This window comes from Balaenoptera acutorostrata, chromosome 6, assembly GCF_949987535.1.
Source record: "Balaenoptera acutorostrata chromosome 6, mBalAcu1.1, whole genome shotgun sequence".
In the NCBI taxonomy this organism is placed as follows: domain Eukaryota; kingdom Metazoa; phylum Chordata; class Mammalia; order Artiodactyla; family Balaenopteridae; genus Balaenoptera; species Balaenoptera acutorostrata.
This window is the reverse complement of record NC_080069.1, coordinates 16343477-16350748: the sequence shown is the minus strand read 5'-3', so window position 1 is coordinate 16350748 and position 7272 is coordinate 16343477. Positions and strand designations below refer to the sequence as shown.

At 45.1% G+C, this 7272-nt stretch overlaps 1 protein-coding gene across 2 annotated transcripts in view; it reads left to right on the top strand.

Annotated features, from left to right (window-relative positions):
* The window catches only part of SLC39A14 (solute carrier family 39 member 14), a 46635-nt gene continuing 39363 nt past the window's right edge, over nt 1–7272 (top strand). For both annotated transcript variants that reach the window (XM_007167876.2, XM_007167877.2), the window contains exon 1: nt 1–156. The gene's annotated coding sequence lies outside the window, so the exon portion shown is untranslated. The remainder of the gene's footprint in view (nt 157–7272) is intronic.

Here is a 7272-nt window from a genome sequence, read left to right as displayed (position 1 = left end):
GAAGGACGCAGGCCGGGGGGTGAGGGCAGGCGGCCTCTCTGCGCGGGCACGCCGACCTAGCTGCGCTGCTGCTGCCGCTGCTGCTGTCGCTTCGGGCCGCCCGAGGGCCTGGTTTGTGAGGGTGCGCCGGGCCAGGTGGCGTCCGCCCAGCTTCAGGTGAGGTGGGGAGGGCGTGTGGGAGGGGCGGCTCCGTGCCCTGGGGATGGGGTATCGCGCGCGGGAGTAGTGCGCCTCCGGGGCTCGGGGTCACCGGGTGGGGGTGGGGGTACGGCTGCGCCGAGGACCCCGAGCCCGGCCGCGGTTTCGGAAGTCGCTCCGGCGCACCCGCATGCGGACCGGGACGCTGGATGGAGGCGACACCTGGCTACCTGGCCGCGGTGCCACAACGAGGGTTACTTGGTGGCGAGGGAAGAGAAGGCGCAGCTACGGTCCCTTTGGCTGGAGAGCGCGGGATGTGGGAGCCGGAGCAGGATGTCGATAGCCGCACTAAAAGACTGAGAGGTTTCCTGGAGCCCATGAACTCGAGCTCAGAAAAAGCAGAGAGTAGATGGGCAAATCTGGTGGGCAGCTCTCGGGGCGGCTCTGATGGTGCACTGGTGTCTGGACTTTGCTTTTCAGGAACTGAGTCCCTCACCCCACCCTGGCCAGACCACCTCCCAGCTGGAGATAAATGACCCGTATCTTCCGGCCGGCCCGGAGCAGGAGCTGGAGGATGGCAAAGGAGGGACTAACTAAACTCCGACCTGGCTTATCCCGAGGGCATGGCTTTTTAGCTATTTTTGGTCCCTACCGACCGGGTTAGGTGGTCTGGCTCAGGCTGCCCTCTCTTGGTGGGTTAGGGCAATGGGAAAAAATACCATCCAAGCAGTCTATAGTGTGATCCTGGGGTCCAATTGAGTCAAGAAACTTTCCGCAGCTCTGGCTTGTGGCTTCAGTTTTGAGGATATAGAGTCTGCTAGGGCCTGGGTGTCCGTGAGTATGTGAGCATGATTTGGAGAGTGGCTGAGGGCTCTCCTGGGGGCCTAAGAAAGGGTGGGGGGAGGAGCAGCATTGACCTGACCCTTCCTCCTGGAGCCTCCCTGGGCTTGGTTTTGTCTGGAGTCACTCTTTCCTAGGAACCCCAGGCCAGTTAGGTCGGCTGCTGGGAAATGGTGGTGGTAATGTGGTGGGTACTGGCCTGGCTTCCTGGTCTCTGTCCCAGCTCTGTTCCTTACTTGCCCTGTGTCTGGAAGAAGGAGTCAGATTAGATCTGTGGACTCTTACCCATAGCATCTACGATTAATCCTTAACTCTTAAAACAAGAGCCATAAAAACTGAGAGAAACTTGATGAAGCAAGAAAAAGAATGTCGAGAATCATAACTTTTAGCACCTGAAATTAAAAACTGCATATTCCATTTCCTGTTGGAGGCTCAGAGGTGAGTTTTTCATAAATTGTGTGATAGCCACTATATAGACTAGTGGTGCTCTTCCTGGGTTGCAGGTGTGACTAGAGAGCACCAAACAGAATGATTGGCCTTGTCATTTAGGCAAGAAGACTACGTTGAGGTACCAGGGCCCCGTGGCTCTCAGTATTTCATCACTTCAGTATGTAAATACACAGTGCCTGGTCTGTGTTTGGCTCTGCACTTGGCCACTGGAGAGTGCAAAGAGGGGATGGGGCCTGGCTCCTGGAGACACTTGTTGGGGGGGAGAAAGAACATTCATACATAAAGAATAAGACACAAGAGAGGTCACACTGTTGTGTTTGTTCAAGTTCAGAGAAGACAGCATTCTACTAGAGATGGTATAAGGTGACAGGAGAATTCCAGGCTTTTGAGCCAGGTAAATCTGTTCACATCCTGGCCCCATCACTCTCCAGCAGGAGACATTTCTTAACTTCTGTAGACCTGTCCTCACTGCTGTGCATCATGTTGTGGTTGTGCCTGGAGCATAGTAGAAGTTTGTGATCATCTACATCATCATTATCATCATCATCTCTGGGATGGAGTGGATTATTTAGGGGGTCCCAGGAGCTGATAGGTAGGTTGGGTTGTAGGAATGGTATGAGCCCAGATGTAGGGTTGATTCGTCACCTCCTTGGGAACATGGATGCAATTTCCATGCCTTTCCGGGTAGGCCTCTTTTCAGTGGCCTGCCAGGGATTGTTCCACATATTCACTGTCCCACAAAGACTTTTTTTCCACCTTTGGTTTTGGGAGCTACTCTGATTCTTTCAGGTAACGGAGATACTCCTTTTCTGGGCTGATAATAGGCGGGAAGGACTAACACTGCGTGTGTATCTGCGCGCATGCGTGCGTGTGTGTTCGCGCATGCGCACGCACAGTAAATTATCAGTCACTGGGCTGGTTCGGTTTTCAAACCCTTTCCACCTTCTTCTTCTCTTCCTTACCTGTTCACTCCTCCCTCAGTTGCAGGAGGACCGTCAATCCATGTTCAATATTTACAGGATCTTGTGATCTAAGTGGTAGTGCCATGAACAGATGTATATGTCTGGAAATTGGGATCTCCTCCAGAATAATTCAGCCTTTTCGTACTTGATGCCTGCAGAAAATAACGCTTAAGCGTTTTGCAGAACCACCCATGATAGGATATTGAACTGGCGGGACTTTGGGAATCTTCGAGTCTAGGCTCTTTGTTTTACAACTAAAGAAACTGGATCTAGAGAGGTTAACTGGTGTTTCCAAGTCACATTGTTTGCTAGTGGCCAAGAGGCTTGATTGAGAGGACCAAAGAAAGGTGCAGTTTCTATTCCTAAGTGTGATGATAAAATTGCTGATAATCCTAGACTCTTCCTTGAAAACATGAAGAAAAAGGAGCCAGTTGTCCCTGTGCTTATTTGGGAAGTTCTCTGCTTGTGTGAATAGAAATTTCTTCTGGAGGAGTCTTCACCCCTCTCTTCCTGACTCCCTGGAGACATAGGAGGGTGGGGAGTGGCTGAGGAAGGGTCATGATGATGGGGCCCCAGGCAGGACTCTCGATGTCTACAATGGGACTTTGCTGACCTCGAGGCTGGCGGGCTGGCAGAATGCCTGCAGATAAGGAGTCCAGAGTCTACCGCCAGCCAGGGGCCTCGTGCCCTCCTGGGGGCAAGCAGGGCAACTTCACCACAAGGTCTCCAAGGCCCAGCTGCCTTGTTCTCACCCTTACTGTGGCCATCAAGGCTCCCAGGGGGGACCCCTTGTTGGGCCCCGGGTGAGATCCAGAGGCAGAGACCCATGTGGGAGGGAAAGTGGCCACAGAATCAGCCTGGAGAGAGTGCTTGGCATGCCCCTATGTGGGAAACCAAATTCCCTGCCTCAGATCTGACTGTATCACCGGGCCTCCTAACCTTCCTCCAGCCTCAGGCCCAGGAGAGTCCTGGGGTTTGCTGGAATGAGAATGTGACTGACCCAATTTATTACCATTGGGTCCCTAGAGACTCTTACTCAATGCACTCAGAATTAGTAATTAATAAAAAATGTCAGCTAAACGTTGGGAATTTTTTTTAAAATCCATGTTTCAAACAATTCATTTTTCCTTAAAAACATGTGCATGCATTTTTTTCTTCCAGTTTTATTGAGATATAACTGACATACAGCACTGTGTAAGTTTAAGGTGTACAGCATAATGGTTTGATTTATATACAGTTATGAAATGAGTGCCACAATAAATTTAATGAACATACAGCATCTCATAGAGATAAAAGATTAAAGAAATAGAAAAAAATTTGTTTTCCTTGTGATGAGAACTCTTAGGATTTAACTCTCAACTTTCATATATAACCTACAGCAGTGTTAATTATATTTACCGTGCTGTACATTACTTCCCTAGTACTTATTTTTCTTATAACTGGAAGTTTGTACCTTTTGGCTGCCTTCATCCAATTCCCCCACCCCCAATGTGCATATATCTTTATTTGCCAAAGCTTGATTTAGGGCTAAGCCTTTTTCTTTGGGTCTCTAGGTCCCCTAATTAAACTTGCAAATTGTATGTATATAAAAATCACACCTGTGATTTTTTGTTTCTTTTCTTTTATCAAATTTTTTTCACCATATGTCAATTATATCTCAATAAAACTGGAAGAAAAAAATTTTTAATGGAAAAAAATTTTTTCACTAGGCTATGTATTCACATAGTTCAAAGATCAGGAGGATAAAAAAGTTGAAAAAGCAACTACACATCCCCCCCCAACCCCATACAGTGAAAAGTCTCACCTCTGCCCACCCCACCCCATTTTTACAAATGCTATAAGTTAACATTTTAGGCATTGTTTAGCACCTTGCTTTTTTCACCTAGCAACTATTCTAGATCTTTCCCCATCGGCACAGAAATACTTTTATTATTCCTTTACATAGCTGCATATTATTCCAGAACAGGAAAGCAAAAGTAATTTTTAAACCAACATATGTTGCCTCCCTCTCTCCCCCAACTTGGGTTGTTTCCAGTATTTTGTCATTATGTACAGTGCTACAGTGAATAACTTTACAAATGGCATTTCCTATGTGTATGACTACAGAAGAAATTCTCAGAAGTGAGATTGCTGGGTGACAGGATATATACATCTGTTAATTAGTCTCCATTAAAAAATAATAATAGAGCAAGAATTTAAGACATTTGCAAACCAGTCCATGTGCAGAATCCTACTTTTTTAATGCACACACCTAATTTAATCTTTTTTTTTTTTTTCCATGTGTAACACATCTTTCTAGATAAGCAGTTCTCAGACTTTTTGATCCTAGGATTCCTTAATATTGTCTTTCATTTACTGGCTATATCTATTATTTACCATGTTAAAAATTAAAACATATAAAAAGTAGTTTATTCATTCACTATTTTAAATGAATAAAATAAAGGTCATTACATGTTAACATAAAAGGCATATTTTTATGAAAAATAACTTTCCAAAATAAAAAAAAGTGGCATTTTTTTACATTTTTGTGCATCTTCAGGATTTCAAAATAATGATTTATTAGATAATAATGAGATAACAGGTTAAAATAGGTATAGCATACATTTGCTGGTAAATACTCAGTGGACAAACCGAGTTAATCTCTGAAAACAAACTGAGTTAATCTCTGAGAACACACATATTTATACCCTAAACTTCTACCTTAGAAATTTTCAGAAAACTTAAGACTGCATAGGCACACATTCATCACACTTCACGTAGCCTCAAAAATGAGAGTGAAAAAGCTTTTAACATCTTAATTTTATAATAAAACTAGTTTTTACCTTGCAGACCTGAAACAGTCTCAGTGACCCTAGGTGTCATCTAAGACCACAATTTCAGAATTGCTCTTCTGGATCACTTAGTTACATTTTTGTAGAAATCAAAACTTTTTCTCCAGTTACTATTTAATTAAATTAGAATCATAAAAACAAACAACTGGCATAAAGAAGTTTGGGAATGGACTTCCCTGGTGGTACGGTGGTTAAGAATCTGCCTGCCAATGCAGGGGACACGGGTTCGATCCCTGGTCCGGGAAGATCCCACATGCTGCGAAGCAACTAAGCCCCGTGCACCACACCTACTGAGCCTGCACTGTAGAGCCCGAGCTCTGCAACAAAAGAAGCCACCACAATGAGAAGCCTGCCAACTGCAACGAAGAGTAGCACCCGCCACAACTGGAGAAAGCCCGCATGCAGCAACGAAGACCCAACACAGCCAAAAATAAATAAATAAATTTATTAAAAAAAAAAAAAAAAAAGTCTGGGAAGAGACACAACAGACTCTTGGTCAATGAATCCTGGACTGGTGACAGCAGAGGAGGCCTCTTTGCTGCAGGGGTGGGCCCAGCCAGCAGAGCTCAGCTAAGAGAGCTCCCGCTCCATGAAGACAGGCAAACACTGTCTCTGTTCCAAAGAGGCTTGTGAAATATGTGTGGGGCTGAGCTGAGTACATATGGAAGCTTAACATGCTATCTGTGGCATTCGTTAAACTCCATTGAGTGGAACAGACAAGAGATACTTAAAGAGGCCGGTAGAAGGCAAGGCGACTGGGGGCAGGAGTGGTCTGGGAAGGCTTCCTAGAGGTGGAATTGAGCGAAGTTTTGAAAGCTAAGAAGAGAGGGAGGGGTCCTGGCTGGGGGAGTTGTGTGAATAATGGCACTGAGATGTATATTCCTGGGGCAGGGGTGGTCACCCTAGGTCAGAGTGGCTGATAGAGGAAAGAGCAAGTGACATGGCTAGAAATTTAGGTTGGATCCAGTTATTTTGAAGGGCTCTGGGGTCTAAGGTACCAATATTCTCTAAGTCTTAGCTGTTTCTCTATCAAAGACTTGCTGCTCGTTTCAGCAGCGGTGTCTTGGGTCCAGCCTGCTCTTATCCAGAGCAACTCCAGTGGCCCCAAATCTACATCCTTTGCACCAGTCCACTTACTCCATCCAACCTCCTGCCCCTGATTATCGAGAGTAATGCATACTTACTGACAAGTATAAAGAAGTATGGGAGAAGTCTAATCCTGTGGCCCTGAGGCAACCTCTGCTCAATCATTTCCTTTCATTTTAAACCTTTTTTAAAAAACTAATTTTAGACTTAAAAGTTGCAAAGAATATAGCAGAGTTCCTTTATATCCCTCACCCCATAGTATAATTATCAAGAACAGGAAATCAACGTTGGTACAAAACTTTAAACTACAGGCCTTATTTAAATTTTACCAGTATTTTTGCTGATGTCTTTCTTCTGTCCCAGGATCCAGTCTGCCATCCCATGTTGCATTTAGCTGTTATTTCTCTTTAGTCTCCTTCAATCTGTAACCGTTCCTCTATCTTTCTTCCTTAGAATAAGGTCATGCATTTTTAGCAAGAATATCACAAAAATGATGTTGCATCCTTTTAAGAGCATCGTATCAAGGCATTTATGATGTTGATGTCTCATTACTAGTGATGTTTTCCTGGATCACTTGGTTAAATCGGGATCTGCTGGACTTCCACACTGGAAAAGTTACTCTCATGTTGAATCCTTCTCTGGTTCAAATCCCTTTCACCAGGAGGAGCCTATCACCTGATTAGTTCTGACCCATACAGGATCATTTCTCTACCTTAAGGTCAACTAATTTGGTCAGCTGATACCAGCAAAATCCCTTTTGGCAGATAATGTAACCTAATAACAGGAATGACATCTCATTTTCAGGTCCTGCCCATACACAAAGACAAGGGTCATTAGGGGCCATCTTGGAATTTTGCCAACCATAGCAAGAGAGTCTCAGATAAAAGTCATCGAGCCTTAATTCCAGCATCAAAGTATTAGTTCCCTAAGGCCACCCTAACAAATGACCACACTCTGTGGCTTAA